Genomic DNA, 23318 nt, shown 5'->3' with positions numbered 1-23318 from the left:
TTGATTAGGTAATTTTTGGGAGCATCTGGGGAAGTGGGAGTTCACTCTAAATTGGGTGCTGTTAAAAAAAAGTGGCAATTCTATGACTGGGAGGGAAATTTAGAGAGAGGATAAAGCTGTAGTTGGTAAAGAAGCAGTTGTCAATCGTTCCAGCTGAGACAGGGAGTTGTGTGATATTTTGTGGCTTGCACAGTGGCCTTGTTTTGTCTTATTTTATCATGGCCTCAGAATGATCTTGTCTTCTGTGAGATTGTTCAATAGGAGAAAAATATGATGTCACTGTATCAGGCCAATTCTCAAATGTCAGGTTTTTGTTGTGTGTGTCTGTATGTGTGTATTTTTTTTTTAAGAGTTTAATTACCGATGTGATAAGATCATTGATATTTAACTGATAAAAAAATGAGGAGAATGATTTGAACTGAGAAGATACTGAAAGCAGAGAGACCAGGCAAGAAACTCTTTAGCAGTAAGGGAATAAAAATCTCTTTGATGGCCAGAGCTATGGAGCTGTTGACATTATATAGACTGTAATTTCAGGTTTTGCAAGAGAGACTATTGATGTTTTAATGTGATGTACTAACATGGTCATTCATTAATTCATTCACATTATTCAATGAAGTTTTCATTGAACTCTGGCAATGTCAAGAATTTATATATTCCGAGGAATTAAAATAGAAAGCTGACCTTTTAAAATGGGCTATTAAATATTTCTCGCTTAACCATGTTTCACACTCTAGCTTTGGTTTATGTGTATATTTGTCTGTAGAATGGTAAATGAAACGTTCACTTAATGCACTAGCAATTCAGCAGCATGGTGGCTATTTTTAGACGTTCATTGTACGAATCTAAGACATTTGAAAATAGGAAAAAGTCCATTCAGTTTAACAGAGCTGCTTTTCATCAAGGATATTAAATGAATTTTTCACATGGCAAATTAAGTGAACTGTTATGCTGGACCATTTTGATACTATCTCACTATTGTAAAATAAGAAGCCTAAACGTATTGCCTGGGTTAAAGTAGTCAAACTTTACATTTTATGCTTAACAGAATTTGGAAACCTGATTGCCACAGTTCATTTATTGCAGAAGATTTAAAGAGAAAAGCATCGACTCCCACACTCTTAATGTTTTTATATCATTGAACCACTTAAATAAGTCAGATTCTATGCATTGCTAAAGCATTAAATTTAATATGTATAAAAAAGTATCATAAGTGTGGGAGTATAAGGGTGAGTGAAGATCAGTGAAGCCTGAGTGCCTTTCTTGAGAAGGCTCTAACACTCCATATGTTGGCTATAAACAGCATTCTTAGATTTATACAGCAATTGGGAAACACTTTGAAATAAAACTAAGGATTTATTTTTTTCTCTTGTGCATTCCATATTAGTGTCATGTACATTTTAGAGAAGGCTTTGTATAATGTATATGTAAGGCATAATATTAAATTTCTGGCATTGTGTTAATGTAAATTATTTGGGGTATTTTTTTTTTCCTTTTTAGATCTACATTTATCATCAATTTTAAATTAAGGATCTTGACACAATTTTTCAAGGAAAGATCTGCAGTGTCAAAATGGCTTCTTAAAGAAGTGGGAAATTTATTTGAAACCTATAGAAGCAACATTTTTTTTTATGTTTTTGCCAAATTAACTGGTCAAATAAGTCAAATATCCAGTAAATTTTGACCCCAAACAGAGTGAAAATGGGAGTAATATATTTCTTCCATGTGTTCTTTTTGTTTCCTTCTGATCTTCCATTGATCTCTCTGCATCACTCTCTCTCTTTCTGGAGCTTTCTGTCTGGTTTTCTGGTTCTCCCTGTTAACGTTCTCTCTCAGTCTCTCTGCCTCTCTCTTCATGTTTTTCCCTCTTTTTCTTTCTATTTCTCTCTCTCTCTCTCACTCTCTCCCTGCCCCAATACCTGCCCCTCTACTCACAAAATTATCCAGAAGAGAAATTTCCATAGGCATGTTCCCCCAGCCAAAAACAAAAAACAAAAAACCTACTGCTGTCGAGTCGATTCTGACTCATAGTGACCTTATAGAACAGAGTAGAACTGCCCCATAGAGTTTCCAAGGAACACCTGGTGGGTTCGAACTGCCGACCTCTTAGTTAGCAGCCGTAGCACTTAACCACTACGCCACCAGGGTTTCCATACAGGCATGTTACGGGACAGGAAAAAGACAGTCACCTAAACTGGAATATTTATAAACATTGTCCTTCAGATAATCATGGAAACCATCCATACCTCAAACCTGCAATATGACTAGGGAACAAAATACTACTAAGTTTAGGTTACATGAAAGTGGTGAAATTCACAGCTCGAATCAGCAGAGCCAGTTCTGAAGCCTACACCAGAGCAAAATGTTAAGTGAATACTGAGCAAAGGAGAAGAGAGTGCAGCCACAGCTGAACAGTAGAGGAATGCAGCTAAAATCACTTCCAGAGAGAAAGCAATAGGAAAATACTGAGACCAGGCCTGACACCTGGAGGAATCATAAGGAAGGTGAAAGAGGCTTTGCAAGAGATCAGACAGAGGTTATGTCCTGGAAAGGCTCTGTTTCAGGGGAAGTTGGTGGAAGTGTAAAAGCATGTAAAAAATGAAAAGTAACTGCATAGTAATAACTGACTCAGACAATGGATACAAAACCATAGGATTAACGTACTATTTATGTAGTCTCAGAGTATCTCCCCATAGGTTAAACCAGTTGCCACTGAGTAGTTGATTCCAACTCATGGAGACCTCATCTGTGTCAGAATAGAACTGTGCTCCAACGTGTTTTCAGTGGCTGATTTTTTGGAAGTAGATCGCCAGTTCTTTGGAGGTGACTTTGGGTGCACTCAAACCTCCAAGGTTTTGGTTAGCAGCCAAGCACATTAACCATTTCCACCACTGAGGGATTCCTCCCATAGGCTACATATTAGTTAAAAAGGGAAAAATTAGCTTTACAGTAGAGAAATCTGCCAAACACTATATTTAATCAAGTGATCATTTTCATGACCAATAACGGGATAAAATAAGGGTTTTCTGATGTTCTGGGAAGGACACAATATCCCTTCTGTGGTATTCTTGTCCCCAAAAGATTGACTTGAATATACTTCTGAGAAAATGATTGGACAAACCCAAACTGAGGAGCATTTTATGGAACATTTGGGCTGTTCTCTTAAAAAATGTCATGGTCAAGAAAGACAAAGAAACTTTTTCAGATTACCGAAAATCTTAAAAGACATAAAAAACAAATGTAATGCATAATCTTATATGGTATAATGAATCAGAAACAAACAAAAAGCCAAAAACTGTAAATTACTTTTGGTGAAATTGGTGAAAATTTGAAAATGACTAATTAGATAACACCATTTTATCATTGTTGAATTTCTTGAATTTGATAATTGTTTAAGATTTTATAGAAAAACCAAAAACACATCCTTGTTCTAAGGTTTAGAGGGGAAGGGTTATGATGTCTGCCAATTACTCTCAAATGGTTTACCAAAAACAATAATAATATTAAAAATTTGTAAATCTTGGTTAAAAGTATGTAGATTGTCAATATATTATTCTTGTAACTTTTTTGGATTTGACGTTTCCAAAACTAAAAGTTAAAAAAAAAAAAAGACAGGGCAAAAGACTACACACACATATGTTATTGCTTGTGTTAGTATGAGCAAGACCTTTACCATTGGTTATATCCAAGATGGCATACAGATAGATTAGACAGAGAGACAGACAGATAGATAGACAGATGATAGATAGGGATGAATATAGTATCATTTGGATAGTATTGTTTAATTTGTTGCATTAAGCATTAATTTTTAACTTGAAAATTATTTTAAAAATTAAAATTTTGGAATAAAATAATAAATATGAAAATAAATAACAGAATTAAAATAATCTCAGAAACAGTCAAACCAAATGATGAAAATTAAATAATGGAAAAAATAAAAGATAATTTCTTTCAAGATGCAAAGGAAAATTCCAAATAATAATAGAAAAGATGAAAATGACCAAAGAAACATTGAAAAAAGACAGGTAAAAGAGAACAAAGTGTGGCAAATTTATAATCCTGAGGAAAGGACGAAATTGAATAAAACACGAGTTGTAATCAAATACATGAAATAAGAGAAAGTCATGAGGTAAATATTCTAAATATATAGGTGTTAAGGGTTATTACATTTTAGATTGAATTAATAAAAAGAAAAATGCATATAGACAAACCCTGAAACTTCTGTTCTTAGCCACATCTATACAGTCCTATCCTCAGAGAAACAGAGAAAATGTCACATGATGAGCTATGAATATGAATATGAATATTTTTTTTTCATATTTTGCCTGGCTTCCATGTTTTTTTTTTTCATGTAGTCAATGGAAGAGATTTCAATCTTTCTTCATGTCTCTTTCTCCAAAACTTTACAGACCGTTGGGATATTTTGACACAAACAATGCCTGACCATATCTATAAAGACTGGTAGTAAAAAAATGACAAAAGAACCCTGTTGATCATTTCTATAAAAATACATTTTAAGTGGCAAACTTCACATAAGTACAAAAAGAAAATAAAAACAGTAATAACTTTCGTGAAATTCTGAGACTAAAGGATTTCTTTGCCATGAACTCCAGGTTAGAGATGGAGACGGCTCTAAACACACAGGAGAGAGTGTATCCGCCAAGTTTCTTTCTTTTTTTTTAAACAAAAGATTTGATCAAGAAGAGAGGAAAAAAGAAACTATCTAGACGCGAGCATTTTGAGTGGCATATGCATATTCTTAATATTCCTTTATTCCTTTTGCTTTGGATTCCTAATAGATGAACATAGATCCATCTCTGTTGAAGATGCAGCTGTTTCTGAAGATTCAGTGAAAACAAATGGTAAGAATCACGCATGCCACCGAAAGGCACAATGAGATACCATTGCATTTATTCCCCTCATTAGATTTATTTTACCTTAACCCTCCTCTAGAGTTTCCATAAGGGCCTTTGACAGAAATACAAAACTCTTAAGAGAGCCATAGTGCTTCTCTAAATTTCCACTACGGTATTCAGAAGCAATTTTCATATGTCAGCATAGACTAATTACCGTCTGTTGTTTTCTAGTTCTCAAGTTAAAATTTAATTATTACCACAACTTAAGTTTACATTTTTCAATTCTCTCTCCTCTGCTCTTTCTATTGTTTCACACAGAAGTACCGTAAGAAGATGAATAGCCAGAATGCAGTTAAGAGAAACCACTAATTATGGTAAATATTTTGCAGGGTAGTAGTTCTTCTTCTTACTATTTTTAATAGCTTTATTAAGGTACAACTGACATACAATAAACCCAATGTATTTGAAGCGTAACTTTTGGTAAATTTTGGCATATGCAGACTTCTGGGACAGCATCACTACAATCAAAATGAGGAATGTGTTTATACTGCTTTATAATGCCTACCGTCTGCCATACCCTTGTTCTACTTCATGTCCAGGCCTCTGTTGATCTTCTTTTTGTCACTACAGATTCAGCTTGCATTTTGAGGAGTTTTATATAAGAGGCTTCGAGAGGTGTTTCACTGAGTTTAAACTTGCATTTTTTTTAATGATGTTGAGGATTTTTCATGTGATTATTTGCCATATATGTATTTTTGGTGAAGTCTGTTCAGATCTTTTGCCCATTAAATTGTGTTGCTTGTTATCGCATTATTAAGTTATGAGAATGCCATATAGTCTAAAACAAACAAACAAACAAATCCCATTGTAGCGACCTCATAGGACAGGGTAGAACTGCCCCATCAGGTTTCCAAGGAGTGCCTGGTGGATTTGAACTGCCAACCTTTTGATTAGCAGCTGTAGCACTTAACCACTATGCCACCAGGGTTTCTTTATATATTCTAGATATAATATATGTGATGATTAAGATTGTGTGTCAACTTGGCTGGGCCATGATTCTCAGTGTTTTGGCAGTTATATTATGTTGTGATCATTTCCCTATTGAAATTTGATATGTGATCACCGTCAAGATGGAATCTGCTGGAAGGTATCAGTGGGAGTGGGGCCTGTGGCATCTCACCACCCCCTAGCCTTCACCTCTGTGCTCTCTGCCACCTACTTTCTTGCTGCTTCTTTTGTCAAGGTTTCTTGGCTTGTTCCGGACCCTGCAGCTGCCTCTTGCTCATCTGACCTCCAGTTCTTGGTACTTGAGCTAGCAGCTTACCTGTCCATCTTGAGATTCGTGGATCTTCACAGCCTGTGAGCAAGAGTCCTGCTCCCTGCCCTGCCTATCTGGGGTTCACCAGCCCTTGCAGCTACATGAATCAGAAGCCTTTCAGTCTTGCCTGCTGATCTTGGGATTCACCAACCTTCACAGCTTGTGAGCAAGAGCCCTGCTCTCCGGCCTGTTGATCTTGGGTTTGACAACCACTATGGCTACATGAATCAGGAGAAGCCTCTATCCTGATCCATGGACTTGGGATGTTCCAGCCTCTACAACTGTGTGAACTGTTTCTTTGATGTAAATCTCACTCTCTCTATATATATTTACATATTTTACTGGTTTTGCTTCTCCAGAGAACCCATCCTAAGACAATATATTAGATATATGATATTCAGATCTTTTATCTCAGCTGTGGCTTGTCTTTTTACTCTTTAAATAGTATCATTTGAAGAATAACCATTTTTAATCTTGATGACATCCAATTTAACGAGTTTTCTTTTTCTTTTGTGGATTATTCTTTTGGTATTGTACATAACGAATCTTTGCTTAGAGACTAGAGAAACCTCAAGAGTACGGCCCCCAGATACCCTTTTAGCTCAGCAATGAAGTCACTCTTGAGGTTCACCCTTCAGCCAAAGATTAGACAGGACCATAAGACAAAATGAGACTAAATGGGCATACCAGCCCAGGGGCAAGGGCTAGAAGGCAGGAGGGAACAAGAAAGCTGGTAATAGGGAAACCAACATCAAGAAGGGTGAGTGTCGACATGTCCTGGGGTTGGTAAACAATGTCACAAAACAATATGTGTACTAGTTGTTTAAGGAGAAGCTAGTTTGTTCTGTAAACTTTCATTTAAAGTACAATTAAAAAAAAAACTACTAAAAAAAAAAAAAATCTTGGCTTAACCCAAAGCAGGTTTTTCTTATTTTTTTTTTTGTAGAAGTTTTATTGTTTTATCATTTACTTTTAGTTCTATGATATATTTTGAGTTAATTTTTTTACATATTATGAGATATGTATCCAAGTTCATATTTTGGCATCTGCATATCAGTTGTTTCAATGTCATTTCTCAAAAGAATATCATTACTCCACTGAATGTCTTTGCTCCTTTGCCAAATATTAGTTACTTATCTATATGTTTATATAGGGTCACTATGAGTTGGAATCAATCCGATGGCAACAGGTTTGTGTTTTTTTTTTTTTGGTTTGTATATGTGTTCATTCTTTTCTGAAAACTCTTTTCCATTGATCTATTTATCTATTTTGATACCAATACCACAATTTCTCTATAACTCTACTACTAGTCTTTAAATCATAAAATGTTATATGTCCTGCTTAGTTCTCCTTTTTCAAAGTTGTTTTGAAATGAGTGCACAGAGGTAGAAAATGTAAAAAAGAAGAAAGCAGAAGACAGGAGATAGTGAAAAGTTCTAACATCTCTCTAATGAGATTTTTAGGAAGAGTGAATAGAAAAATAAACAGGACCACACATTTTGTGGAGGTAGAAACTGAGAAAGCGCCCTCCCCCCAAAAAAGCATCAACTTTTCACTTGAAAGATCATGCTTAGTATCACCTAGACACAGAAAAATGAAACCACAGAACATTAAAGCTAATGAGACAAACTTTAAGTTACAAATTCTACTTTTTGACAAACAAATAAAATTACTGGTATTTGGACTCTCAGCATACTTTTCATCAGTAATACTTAGAGGCCAGATTAAAATGAATCACAATATATTCCAAGTGCTAAAGTAAAATATTTTCCTATTTATAATTCTATATATAGCTAAGCTGTCATTCAAGAATGAGGGCGAAATAAAAATTTATGCAGACGTACAAAACTCCGTTATCATTGGAAACATGTAGCATGACTGGGTTCTCCCTCTGTTACCTGTAATGCTTTTCCACTTGACGTCAGACATACATCTGCTTTTTGCTCAGTGAGCTCTCTTCCTTCTCTATGAGTATGCCTAGGTCCCAAGCCTCTTGGTTTTTTAGTTCTTTCTCATAGCTTGAGCAGCTGTTTGTTGAAGCCTTGTTACAGCATTGTGTAGATAAATAAAGGAAAATGGGGGAGTAGAACTTTCGCATTTTCCATTCAACTTCGTAGTCTTATAAATTCCTTCAGCAAGAAGCCATTGTGGACTCAACCATTTTAATATCAGGATCTCAGTGCTGTTCTCACTCCTTCCTTTCGCCTTTCATTCTCCTACATCTCCCTGAATTTCTAGGTCTGATGGTAGTAACTAAAGACAGCTGGTGAGTAGGTTTCCTTTAGCTCCACCTCACATGCTGTTCTGCAAAGTGGTGTGGGCAGGGCACAGGTACACATTCCAATCAAGGAACAAGGACACTTCCCAATCTTAGAATGTCCTGTCCATTTTCCTAGATCTTATCATTCTAATTAAAAGGTTTCTTAATAATATTCTAAATAATAAGGACATTTCCAGGTGGAAAATTACTTTTAGCTAAGTCTCTGCCTTTCACGGCTTTGAGGATCTCTATGTCAGCTTTCTTGTTTTATCCAAATTTCTTGTTGGTCATGGTCAGCGGTTTAGATCTTGATAATTTCTTTTCTTTGCATTGAATATGGATTTTGATCCTTTATGTTTTATTTTTATTTCATTGTATTTAATGAGGCTCAGGACAAGGGTACCAAAACAAAACCCATTGCCGTCGAGTCAATTCCACTCATAAAGACCACGTAAGACAGAGCAGAACTGCCCCACAGGGTTTCCAAGGAGCAACTGGTGGATTCGAACTGCCAGCATTTTGGTTAGCAGCCAAGCTCTTAACCACTGCACCACTAGGGCCCCCAGGGGATGACAGTGGATTAAAAAGATCAATATCCATTCTTCATATTTTGAAGTTTTTACACTTGATACACTTGTGTATCCTAATTAATTTCCAAAATGGAATGTTATCTCAGCCAGTGATTCTCAAATCTTAAGTAACAGTTAAAAAATATTAATAGCTAAGTTTGTTTAGTGCTTGCAATGTGCCTGTGACCATTATAAATGTTTTACTTGCATTAATCTTATTTAATCCTTAAAGGTTCTAACAGCAACATTACCTTCATTTTGCATCTGCAGAAATGTGAAGGTGACGTGGTGATTTAGTGGACATCTTACAGCTACTATGTAGCTGAGCTATGATTTGAACTTTTGCAGTGTTACTAAATAGATTGTGGTCTAACTTCAATGGTATATTGTCATTTGCATGAGCCAAGAAAATATGTCTATAATCGGCTTAAGTTAGACATTTTGAAATCTCAAAATCAATTTAAATTTTAAAAATTTAATTGACTTTAACAAAAAGAGAGACTTTTAGAGGACAAAGACGTGGATATAGCAAAATCAAACTAACAACCCTAGCCTCAATCCTTGTATCCTCCCTGGGGTTATGTTGCTGGCTCCTTTAAGCAACTTACCGTGAAGGGACATAGCTGACAGAGTCAGAAATGAGTGATTTCTTCATTTATGTATCAACCCTGAGTAGAGAGGGAAAATCTCTAGCACAATCTTCTGTTTACAAGAATGCAAAAATTATAGCATAAATCGACTTGATAGGTGAGGGGAAAATTAAGGAAAGGATTAAACTAAGTAAATACAACAATAAAAGGCAAGGACTTTAAATTCTTTCTTATTACAGTAAAATCTTATTAATCAAAATAATCCAGACTTCATGATGATTTGCATACAGGCTCTGTGAAAGCTTGCCTTTAAACTAGTTTTAACTTACAGAATTGGCTAAGCAAATTAAATTTTTAAATAAACTTGGAGGTAAAATGTTCACCCTTCTGAATAAAGTAGACTATTTTTAAGTACTCCGATACTCTGTTTGAAAGTAAAATAATACTGAGCTAATTTTCCAGTTATGAAGGCTGTGTTTTAGGGCCTCTACTTTTCTCATTGTTTGTTTGCAATATTCTGTTTATGTAATAGTTAAACAGAAATGCTGCCTCCTTGGAAATGTATAATTCAGGATTTTTATTGACTCTGACCAATAACTCCCCATTTAATTTGAAGTATTTTATACTCCGCAGTGAGTTTAATAAATAATAATTTTTAGCTCTCTGCAAGAGAACAGTCTCTTAGACTGTTCATTAGAACATCAGATCTAATGATCAATTCTGCTTCAATGCAGCAGAGTATATAGTCTGTTATCAATGCCTAGGTATCTTCAGCTGAATTTGGGGTCCCATATTGTGGGAAATGGAAAAACAAATAGCAAATTAAAATATAGATTAAACTTCTCTAGCTTGCTGTGGCTCTTAACCGCTGGGCTACCAGGGCCCCAGTAATTTAGAGGAGCCCTGGTGGTACAGTGGTTAAGAGCTCAGGCTGCTAACCAAAATGTCAGCAGTTGGAATCCACCAGCCACTCCTTGGAAACCCAACAGGGCAGTTTTACTCCTATATAGTCGCTATGCATTGGAAAGGACTAAACCTCAACAGGTTTTTAAACAGGCCATTGTGGGACAAGGACGTTAGTTTGGCCCTTTGTCTTTGGTTTCTGAAAATAGCCAGAGCAATTTAGGTGTTCTCCATCTTTCTAAAATAGCCAGGCAAGTAGGGGCAACATAGGCCCCATACCTGGAGAACTAACTTCAGGAAGAAAAAACTAACCAAACTCTTTGCCTTCGAGTGAATTCTGGCTCATAGTGACCCTATAGGATAGAGTAGAACTGCCTTATAGGGTTTCCAAGGAGCAGCTGGTGGATTTGAACTGCCACCCTTTTGGGTTGGCAGCCAAACTCTCAACCACTGTGCCAGCAGGGGTCCAGTTTAGGAAGGGCGGGGCATAATATAATCATTCATATTCATCAATTGGATAGATCATAACTATGCTTTACGGTCCGAGTCAGGCAGATTCATTGAGGTCCCAGTGACTAGGGGACCGGGGACCTGGGACCTTGGAACACTCTGTTTAAGGCCTCAAGGATTGTTGAGAACATCTATGGACACGAGAGGGTGCAGCACATCCCTGGGAACAATGGAAGCCTCGTGGCGTGGGACTTTTCCCAGAACGTGGCTAATGCATCTGTTCACTTGTATCCTTTCTGATTATAACAAATGGGTGACTATAAATATAGGTAATAGTTTCCATGAGCTTTGTGAGTCATTCTAGCCAAATATTGAACTCACCAGGGCCAGTGAGAGCCAACATCAGAAAGGCTGGAGATTGCTTATTTGGCAGGGGCTAGAAGGACAGACTCATAAAGAACCTATAGGACAGAGTAGAAGTTTTCCACAGGGTTTCCGAAGCTGTAATCTTTACGAAAGCCAACTGTCACGTCTTTCTCCTGCAGAGCAGCTGGTGGGTTGGAACTGACAATGTTTCCGTTAGCAGCCAAGTACTTAACCACTGCTCTGGTAGCAATAGGGTCACTATGAGTTGGAATCAACGTGACTACACGGGCTTCATTTTTTGGTTTGGAAGGAGAATGTCCTAACTTGCGGAGACCCAACTCTGGGTAGTTGGGGTCAGAAAGAGAAAGAGCCACATGGGTGGCTGGCACCAGAATGATGAAGTGGTAAACTGGGGATGTGAGTTATCTTCACATTTTGGAAATCAGCCTTATATTGGCTGTTATTCATGCATATATATATCAGCAACAGAGGTCTGGGTAAAGGCATTTCTGTTGGTAGGGAAGAAGCACACAAGAGACAGGAGGATAATTTAACTTGCCAGTCTGAAATATACATTTATGAACCCATATTCTAGTCAAGAACTTTCATTTAGATGTAAGTAACTATGAGTGAGAAAATGTGGCAACTAGATGCATTTCTGTCACTTATAAGCTATAGGATCTTGGGTAAATCATTTTATCAATTGATTTTTTAGCTTTCTTATGAACAAGAAGATTGAACTAAAACTATAACTTTCTGGAATTTTGTTAATTTTCATTTCTCAAAAATAGATGCACTGATTTTTTTCCTATAAATTAGGAAAGAAGAATAACCTCTTATAATTAAAACTGTTATGTTCAGAAACATTTGTGGGCACTTATTGACTTCAATAGTCTGTAGCCTGCTTGATGGTGTGACTTGTCTCGTCTCCATTGGGTAAGTAAAATGCATGTTAGCTCATTCTGCTTAGTTAGGTTTTTTTAATCTGTCAAAGGGCCACTTCATTACTAATGATTTGTGTCCCTACTAAAGCGCATCCATGCTTAGAATATTGCTATAATGTATTGACAAAGGATTTTATTGCTGCCAGTGTGCTAATTGAAAGTCTTTATACCACAGTTAAGTAAAACAAAATTGAATAAATCTAGCATAGTAATCTGACCAATAAAATCTCCCTTATATTGCTGGGCCTCAAATTCATGCATTTAAAGCATAGTAGAAAGTTAAGAAATTATCCACAGAAATTTTTCCATGTGTAATTACATAACGATTACTGCTATTTTGAGTGGTATATGTGACATCAATCTGAGATTCCTATTCAGGTAAAACACAAAAAGTAGACATTTCCAGATTCTGAATTAAAATGTATCTAGTATTTTGGGTCAAAAAAATATACATTCAGTTAAGAAATATCAATTGATCACAGTTCCAGCAAATGTAGCAATGAGCAAAATGTACAAAGTTGGTAAACTCATGGAGCTGATAGCTTAGTGAGAGTAGACAGCATTATAAAGGCTTAGATGGGAGGGGCTTTGAGAGCAAAACTTTAGATCAGTTGGTCGGGGGAGGGAGACTTCGAGAGCATGGAGAGGAGCACTTAACCAGGTCTGATGGGAAAATGAGAACACAGAGAAGCATCCTGAAAGAACTGACTGTTAAAGGGACACCTGGTAAAGTGGAATGAGGGATATCATTGCTGATGTTAGATGGGTCTTGGCCAAAAGCAGAAAATACCAGAAAGATATTTACCAGTGTTTTATTGACTATGGGGAGGTTTTTGACTGTGTGGATCAGAAAATATTATGGATAACTTTACAAAGAATGGGAATTCTGTAACATTCGTTTGTGCTCGCGTGGGATCTGTACATGAATTAAGAGGCAGTTGTTTGTGCATTTTGCCCTTGTGGTTCGGAAGTGGAAAAGGTGTGTGACAGGGCCGTATCCTTTCACTTCACTTATTGAATCTGTATGCTGAACAAATAATCTGAGAAGCTGGGCTATTTGAAAAAGAACGTGGCACCAGGGTTGGTGGAAAACTCATTAACCTGTGCTATGCAGATGACATAATTGATTTCTTTATTAAATTGACAGACTTTGGATAAGCAAAATTGTAGACTCTGGATTTTTGCAGCTGGTGGCTTGGAACCACCAACCTTTCAGTTAGCAGCAGAACACTTAACTATGGCACCATCAAGGCTCCTTACTGGCCCCTAGGTTTTAGTTTATTTAAGGCTAGATTTCAGTTTGTATTATTGTTTTTGTGTGCCATATTAGTCCTATGTATTTCCAATTCACTGTTATCCATGGATATAGTCTTTCAGGCATTCCAACTGAAAACATGAGATGTTTACTGGGACTTCTTCTGAGTATTTCTGGACTCCACAGTTTTTGTGTCTCTCTGGCCCCAAAAAACTGCCGAAAGCTCTGCTCAAATCCTGTTAGCAACAGCTTTTTGTTCGGCTTCTTAGCTTCAGTCTCTGCCCCATATATTGCCATTAAAGGGAAACGGGGTCAGAAAGTCAGGCTCACTTCAGTGTGTTGCTATTTTCCCCGGGCTCTGACCGCCTCAAATCTTAGTTGCCTTAGTTGTTCTGCATCTCCTTCAAACCAGTATTTTTTTGCCTTTTATCTAGTTTTTCTAGTTTCTCCAAGGGAAGACAAGTAGACTGCCATATCCATCCTGAACTTCATCTTTTAATATTGCTTTTATGATTTCTATTCTTGAGGCAGAATATTTCAACTTAAATATATTCAGTTCTATTTACATCATCTTTACGACTTATTCTTTTGGTGTTCTGTTTAAAAATGCTTTCGTATCTCAAGGTACTCAAGCTGGCCTCTTGTATTTTCTTCTAAAAGTTTTAAATTTTTGACTGGAAAGAAATATTGTCAGTGATTTTTAAAAGAGGCCCTTTATCAGGTGAAGAGGAATCTCAAACCTCACTGTATGTGCATTTTGCCCTTGATTTTAAATAATACTAGGAGAGGGAGTAATTTTGAAGAAAGCAAAATGAAGACAGCCCAAGAGTTCACCAGAAAGGCAAATGATTTTGTCCCCCGTTTTATCTGTTTCTCAGCTACAGCAGAGATAATGGAGTGTTTAAGGCATTTAGAATTCCAAAGATTCAATTGAATGGTACACGTTTTTCACATACACACATTTAAGGAAAAGAAAAGAGGTGAATGTTTATCTCTATTGTAAAAAGGACGTATTTTTCTTCTGGAGCTAAGTTGAAGAGAAAATAAAGTTAAAAACAAAAATAAAAGGAAGAGAAAGGAAAAAGAAAAGCACAGGCGTATCTCTAGGGTCATATTAGATCTTACAGACTTAGTTGTTTGGTGAAAAAGACAAACAACTGGACCGTGAGAAAATATCTGAAATTGATATTTGAAAAGAAAACTATTATTCAAGCTTTAAAAACCCCAAAACCAAACCTGCTGTCATCGAGTCAATTCTGACTCATAGCAACACTATAGGACAGAGTAGAACTGCTCCATAGAGTTTCCAAGGATTTGAACTGCTGACCTTTTGGTTAGTAGCCATAGCTCTTAACCACTATGCCACCAGGGTTTCCTTAAGCTTCAAAAGATCAGGTTAAAAAATAATATTTTGATGGTGCAGAAAAATAGTGATTATGGGTAAGGAAATCTAGACAAGTACTAGTAGTGCAAGTACAAAAAGAAAAATACAAAGGTATTAACGCTGCATATGATCAAGATCAAGGTAGATGATGATAAAATTATAAATGTTTCCACGTTATTGTTGTTTGCCAGAAGTTGATTCTTTTTCATAGCGACCCTAAAGAGCACAGTAGAACTGCCCCACAGGTTTTCCTAGGCTGTAATATTTTTTATTTTATTTTTTTAGTTTTAGCAAACTTTAGATGAAGGTTTGCAGAACAAACTAGTTTCTCATCAAACAGTTAGTACACACATTGTTGTATGACACTGGTTAACAACCCCACGATCTGTCAACACTTTCCTTTCACAATCCTGAGTTCCCTACTACCAGCTTTCCTGTTCCCTCTCACCTTCCAGAACCTACCCCAGGGCTGGTGTGCCCCTTTAGTCTTGTCTTGTTCCATGGGCCTGTTCAATTTTTGACTGAAGGGTGAACTTCAGGAGTGCCCTCATTACTGAGCTGAAAGTGTGTCCGGGGACCATACTCTCAGGGTTTCTTCAGTCTCTGTCAGGCCAGCAAGTCTCGTCATTTTTTTTTAGTTAGAATTGTGTTCTACATTTTTCCCAAGCTCTTTCCAGGACCCTCTATTGTGATCCCTGTCAGAGCAGTCAGTGGTGGTAGTCGGGCACCATCTCGTATTGGACTCAGTCTGGTGGAAGCCGTGGTAGATGTGGTCCGTTAGTCCTTTGAATTAATCTTTCCCGTGTGTCTTTAGTTTTCTTCATTCTTCCTTGCTCCTGAAGGGGTGAGACTAGTGGAGTATCCTAGATGGCTGCTCACAGACTTTTAAGACCCCAAACGCTACTCACCAAAGTAGAATGTAGAACATTTTCTTTATAAACAATGTTATGCCAACCGAGCTATATTTTCCCTGAGACCATGGTCCCCATAGCCCTCAGCCTAGCAATTAGTTTCCTCAGAAAGTTTGGATGTGTCTATGGAGCTTGCATGACCTTGCCTTGTACAGGTTGCTCTGGCTTCCCCAGTATTGTGTACAGTCTTACCCTTCACCAAAGTTACTGCTTATCTATTGTTTATTAAGTGTTTTTCCACCCCACCCCTTCTCTCCCTCATAAGCATCAAATATTGTTTCTTTTTGTATGTAAACCTTTTCATGAGTTTTTACAGTAGTGGTCTCATACAATATTTATCCTTTTGTGATTGACTTATTTCACTCAGCATAATGCCTTCCATATGCATCCATGTTACGAGATGCTTCACAGACTCATGGTTGTTCTTTATCGTTGTGTAATGCTCCATTATGTATATGTACCAGAGTTTGTTTATCCAGTCACCTGTTGATGAGCATCTAGGTTGTTTCCATCCTTTTGCTATTGTGAACAATGCTGCAACGAACATGTGTGTACATATATCTATTAATGTGATGACTCTTATTTCTCTAGGATACATTCCTAAGAGTAGGATTCCGAGATCATATGGTATTTCTATTTCTAGCTTTCTAAGGAAGCACTATAATGTTTTCCAAAATGGTCGTATCATTTTGGTTTTCCATCAGTAGTACATAAGAATTCTGATCTCCCTGCAGCCTAGGCTATAATCTTTATGGAAAGAAGACCTGGTGGCTCCCTCAGTGGTTAAGCACTTGGCCGTTAACTGAAAAGTTGACTGTTGGAGCCCACTAGCCACTCTGCGGGAGAAAGATGTGACGGTCTGCTTCCTTAAAGATTACAGCCTTGGAAACCCAATGTGACAATTCTACTCTGTCCTATAGGGCCGCTATAAGTAGGAACCCACTTGACAACTTTTGTTGTTTTTAATCTTTATGGGAGATCACCTACTGAAATTGTATATGAATGTTGAGAAATATTAATATCAGAGTCAGTAGACAAAAATCTTTCAGAAACAAGAGATGATAGACATTTTTCTCTTGTCTCTGTTGTTTTATGTTAAAAAAAAAAAAAAACCCGATTTCACCTCATACAGTTTCTAAATTACTAAAGAGGTTTAATCCATATTTTAATTCACTACTTTTTTACTTCTTTTGCACAATGCCTTTTCATTTCTTTGGTCTATTTTTTGCATTTATTTCCTATTAACTAAAATGACTCGATATTTAAGAATATTGACAGTCTTCATTTTCTACATTGCAGAAATATTTCTCAATTATTATTCTATGTTGTAGTTGTTGTTCGGTGCTATTGAGTCGGTTCTGACTCTTAGTGACCCTATGCACAACAGAACGAAACACTGCCTGGTCCTGAGCCATCCTTACAATCGTTACTATGCTTCAGCTCACTGTTGCAGCCACTGTGTCAATCCACCTCATTGAGGGTCTTCCTCTTTTCTGCTGACCCTGTACTCTATCAAGCATGATGTCCTTCTCCAGGGGCTGATCCTTCCTGACAACATGTCCAAAGTATGTAAGACGCAGTCTCTCCATCCTTGCTTCTAAGGAGCATTCTGGTTGTACGTCTTCCAAGACAGATCTGTTCGTTTTTCTGCAAGTCCATTGTACATTCAATATTCTTCACCAACACCATAATTCAAAGGCATAAGTTCTTCTTAGGTCTTCCTTATTCACTGTGCAGCTTTCACATGCATACGATATGATTGAAAATACCACGGCTTGAGTCAGGCGCACCTTAGTCTTCAAGGTGACATCTTTGCTCTTCCACACTTTAAAGAGGTCCTTTGCAGCAGATTTACCCAATGCAATGCATCTTTTGATTTCTTGACTGCGGCTTCCATGGCTATTGATGTGGATCCAAGTAAAATGAAATCCTTGACAACTTCAATCTTTTCTCTGTTTAACATGATGTTGCTCATTGGTCCAGTTGTGAGGATTTTTGTATTCTTTATGTAAAGGTGCAATCCATACCAAAGGCTGTGGTCTTTGATCTTCATTAGTAAGTGCTTCATGTCCTCTTCACTTTCAGCAAGCAAGGTTGTGTTATCTGCATAACGCAGATTGTTAAAGAGTCTTCCTCCAACTCTGATGCCCCGTTCTTCTTCATATAGTCCAGGTTCTCAGCATACAGGTTGAATAGTTATGGTGAAAAGAAAGAATACAACCCTGACACACAGCTTTCCTGACTTTAAACCAGTGTTCCCTTGTTCTGTCTGAACAACTCCCTCTTGATCTACGTAAAGACTCCTCATGAGCACAAGTGTTCTGGAATTCCCATTCTTTGTAATGTTATCCATAATTTGTTATGATCCACACAGTTGAATGCCTTTGCATAGTCAATAAAACACAGGTATACATGCTTCAGTATTCTCTGCTTTCAGCCAGGATCCTTCTGACATCAGCATTGATATCCCCGGTTACACGTCGTCTTCTGAAACCGGCCTGAATTTTTGGCAGTTCCCTGTTGATATACTGCTGCTGAAGCCGTTTCTGAATGATCTTCAGCAAAATTTTTCTTTGGTGTGATATGAATAATATTGTTTTATAATTTACAGATTCAATTGGATCACCTTTCTTGGGAATAGGCATAAATATGGATCTCTTCCAGTCAGTTGGTCAGAAAGCTGTCTTCCATATTTCTTGGCATAGATGAGTGAGCACTTCCAGTGCTGCATCTGTTTGTTGAAACATCTCAATTGATATTCCATCAATTCCTGGAGCCTTGTTTTTCACCAATGCCTTCAGAGCAGCTTGGACTTCTTCCTTCAGTACCATCGGTTCCCGATCATACGCCACCTCTTGAAATTGTTGGACATCGACTAATTCTTTTTGGTATAATGACTCTGTGTATTCCTTCCATCTTCTTTTGATGCTTCCTGTGTTGTTTAATATTTTTCCTATAGAATCCTTCACTATTGCAACTCAAGCCTTGAATTTTTTCTTCAGTTCTTTCAGCTTGAGAAACACCGAGCGTGTTCTTTCCTTTTGGTTTTCCATCTCCACCTCTTTGCACATGTCTTATAATACTTTACTTTCTCTTCTTGAAAAGCCCTTTGAAATCTTCTATTCAGTTCTTTTACTTCATCGATTCTTCCTTTTTGCTTTAGTTGCTCAGTGTTCGAGACCAAGTTTCAGAGTCTCCTCTGACATCCATCTTGGTCTCTTATTTCTTTCCTGTCTTTTCAATGACTTCTTGCTTTCTTCATGTATGATGTCATTCCACAACTCATCTGGTCTTTGGTCACTAGTGTTCAATGCATCAAATCTGTTCTTGAGGTGGTCTCTAAATTCAGGTGGGATGTATTCAAGGTCATATTTTGGCTCTCATGGACTTGCTCTGATTTTCTTCAGTTTCAGCTTGAACTTGCATATGAGCAGTTGATGGTCTGTTCCATAGTTGGCCCCTGGCCTTGTTCTGACTGATGATATTGAGCTTTTCCATCATCTCTTTCCACAGATGTAGTCAATTTGATTTCTGTGTGCTCCATCTGGTGAGGTCCATGTGTATAGTCACCGTTGGTGAAAGAAGATATTTGCAATGAAGAAGTCATTGGTCTTGCAAAATTCTGTCATTCGATCTCCAGCATTGTTTCTAAATCACCAAGGCCATATTTTCCACTACAGATCCTTCTTCTTTGTTTCCAACTTTTGCATTCCAATCACCGGTAATTATCAATGCATTTTGATTGTATGTTCGATCAATTTCAGACTGCAGCAGCTGATAAAAATTATCTATTTCTTCATCTTTGGCCCTAGTGGTTGGTGCATAAATTTGAATGATAGTCATAGTAACTGGTCTTCCTTGTAGGCATATGGATATTATCCTATCACTGACAGTGAGTGTAGTACTTCAGGATAGATCTTGAAATGTTCTTTTTGATGATGAATGCAACACCATTCCTCTTCAAGTTGTCATCCCCAACATATTAGACTATATGATTGTCTGATTCAAAATGTCCAATACCAGTCCATTTCAGCTCACTAACGCCTAGGATATCAATGTTTATGTGTTCCATTTCATTTCTGATGATTTCCAATTTTCCTAGATTCATACTTCATACATTCCAGGTTCCAATTATTAATGGATGTTTGTAGCTGTTTCTTTCATCTGGAGTCGTCCCACATCAGCAAATGAAGGTCTCAAAAGCTATACTCCACCCACGTCATTAAGGTCGACTCTACTCTGATGAGGCAGCTCTTTCTCAGTTATCTTTTGAGTGCCTTCCAACCTGGGGGGCTCATCTTCCAGCACTATATCAGACAATGTTCTGCTGCTATTCGTAAGGTTTTCACTGGCTAATGCTTTTCAGAAGTATACTGCCGGGTCCTTCTTCCTAGTCTGTCTTAGTCTGGAAGCTCAGCTGAAACCTGTCCTCCATGGGTGGCTCTGCTGGTACCTGAATACTGACGGCATAGCTTCCAGCATCACAGCAACACACAAGCCCTCCCAGTAAAACAAACTGACAGACGTGTATATTAACTTTTTTCACAAACTGTATTGGCAATATTTATGTAATCTACTGTACAGTTTTTATATTTTCTCACTTTGTAATTGTGTTTAGAAAGTCCTTCCATGGGAAAGAATAGGCAAATTTTAAAGACGTTTTCATTCTAGGTATATGATTAAACATTTCCATATATATTTTTTATCTATTTCTGTGTAACTAATTACACAGAACTTATCAACTTAAAGCAACAAAACATTTATTTTCACACAGCTTTTGAGAATCAGGAATTCAGAAACAACTTAGCTTGGACTTTTGGCTCTGAGTCTCTCATAAACCTCAGTGAAGATGTCAGCCAGGGCTACAGTCAGCCATCTGGAAGCCCAGCTAGGGGCTGTCCTTCCAGCCTCACTCAAGTGATTGCAAGCAGAATTTAATTCTTATGAGTTGTTGGGCTGAAGACCTCAGTTCTTCACTGACATGTGGACAGAACTTCCCTCCCTCCTTTCCACATGGGCCTCTCCATGAAGCAGCTCCTAAAAGGCAACCGGCTTCATTAGAAGAATAAACAAAAGGGCAAAAGAGAGAGACAGTGCCAGCAAAGTTGAAAGGGACAGTCTTTTGTTTTCTAATTTTGGAAGTGATATCCTATCACCTTTGTCACATTCTTTTGTTAAAAAAGCAAGACACTAAGAATAGATCTCTCTCAAAAGGAGGGGATTCCATAACGGTATGAATACCAGGAAACAGGACATTTTGACTTCTAAACCCTAGTGGCATAGTGGTTAAGTGCTAGGCTGCTAACCAAAGGGTCAGCAGTTCAAATCCGCCAGGCGCTCCTTGGAAACTCTATGTGGCAGTTCTACTCTGTCCTGTAGGGTCGCTATGAGTCGGAATCGACTCAACGGCACTGGGTTTGTTTGTTTTTTGGTTTTGATGACTATACTCTATAAATTAAGCCACTTAGTGTTTATTTTCATGTTTTCAAATAATTAGCCAGTTATTAACCTTACTTCATGAAAAATTCACCCTTTCCTCATTAATTTGAAATGTTATTCCTCTTTCATATACAACACCCTGTTTACATTTAGGCCTGTATTTGGTTGTTTTCTTCTGTTTATTCATTCATTTATTCAATACACTTTTATTTAGCACTTAACAATTTTAAAGACATAAATTTAAACAAGACAGATGTAGGCTTTTCTCCGTGAAGTTCACCAAACTTTTCTGTTTATTATATCTATTGCTGTACAAGTTTCTTTCTGCTTTGTTTACTGAATATGTAAAGCCAAGACTGGTCTTTTTTTTTTTTTTTAACTTTTCAAATGCTGATGGCTATTTAGAACATTTACTTTCCCACAGGAAATTTAGAATGTTAATACATGCCTCCTCGACTTACCAAAATGGAATTTTAAATAGAATTGAAGTATATTTATAGTTTAATTGGGGGATAGTTTGCATATTTTGTACTATCAAGTAACAAAGTATGTCTCTCCAATGACACAAGTGTTTTCTTATGTATCTCTGTCAAGTTTTGTAATTATGGCTTTATATATCACAAATATCTGGTGAATTTTTAACTACTTTTTAGTATTTTTTTAGCACAGGGTTGAGATTATAAACAGCAGCTTGTGTTATATTTTTAAAATATTATAGCCAATAAAAAAAGGTTTGTGCTTTTGGTAACTTTCTTTAATTAACCTTCATAATTAATTCCAATATTTACTAATTCCAAAAAACAAGCAAACAAAACCGTTGCCCTTGAGTCGATTCTGAATCATGGTGACTGTATTCCAGGAGTTATTCAAATACTTCTAATCCATTAATATCAATTATAATTAATGATTATTTTTACTGTTTTTAAAAAATGTTTATACATTGAAAGTCAGGTTACATATTTCCTTAATTATTGTGCCTACCAAATACACAGAACAGTATCAAGAGACAACACAGTTGGCATTTTTTTATTTCTAAAATTAACATAACTGTCTCTAGTTAAAGGAGCCCTGGTGGCACAGTGATTAAGCATTTGCTCAGCTCCTAACTGAAAGGTCAGCTGTTCAAACTCACCAGTGTCTCCATGAGAGAAAGGTGTAACAATCTGCTTCTATAAAGATTTATAGCCTTCAAAACCTTATGCAGGCATTTCTACTCTGACCCACAGGGTCATTATGAGTTGGAATCGACTCAGCAGCAATGTGTTTAGTCTCTAGTTCATTATTGTTGAAAAAGATTGTTACTGGGTTCTAATAGATATTTTTAAAATCAGTTTAAGGGACTGTCCTTGTATGTCTAGTTACTAAAATATTATTTGTAGAAATGAATTTTGAATTTTTTCAAATTTTTAAAAATATTTTAAATTATTTTTTCTCCATGGATTTTTTTTTAATCTAATGAGTAAATTTTATGCATTTTCAAATGTTAAACAAGCTTCACATTTTTAAAATAAATCCTAATTATAATCATATGTTACAGTTTTTGTATAGTCAGATTAATTTTTACTAATTTGTTTAGAAGTTTTGCATCTTTAGTTTTAAGTGAGTTGGTTATGATTTTGACTATGTACTATTCTGTGCTAATATTGCTAATAAGACTATGCTAGCCTAAAACATGAAATGAAAATTTTCCATATCATCTATGCTTTGGAACATTTAAATATGATAGGAGTTATTTGCCTCCTTAACTTTGGAAAGAAATCAAATGTAAAAGTGCTTGCACCTGGCATTGTTTTGCAGGTAGTAGTTTTATAAATTTTCAACGTTTTTTGTATCTATTAGCCTATTCAGATGTTCTAATTCATAAGCCAGTTTTGTTTATCTATATTTCACACAAAAATATTCATTTTTTTCTAATTTTTTTTAATTAGCATACAGGCCTGATACCACATTCATCATCAGAAGAACATTTCAAGATCTATCCTGAAGTACAATGTTGTCAGTGACATGATAATATCCATATGCCTACAAGGAAGACCAGTTAATATGACTATTATTCAAATTTACACACCAACC

The sequence above is a fragment of the Elephas maximus genome, chromosome 8 (genome assembly GCF_024166365.1).
Source record: "Elephas maximus indicus isolate mEleMax1 chromosome 8, mEleMax1 primary haplotype, whole genome shotgun sequence".
Classification (NCBI taxonomy): domain Eukaryota; kingdom Metazoa; phylum Chordata; class Mammalia; order Proboscidea; family Elephantidae; genus Elephas; species Elephas maximus.
The sequence above is the reverse complement of the archived record's forward strand: the minus strand, read 5'-3'. Positions refer to the sequence as shown.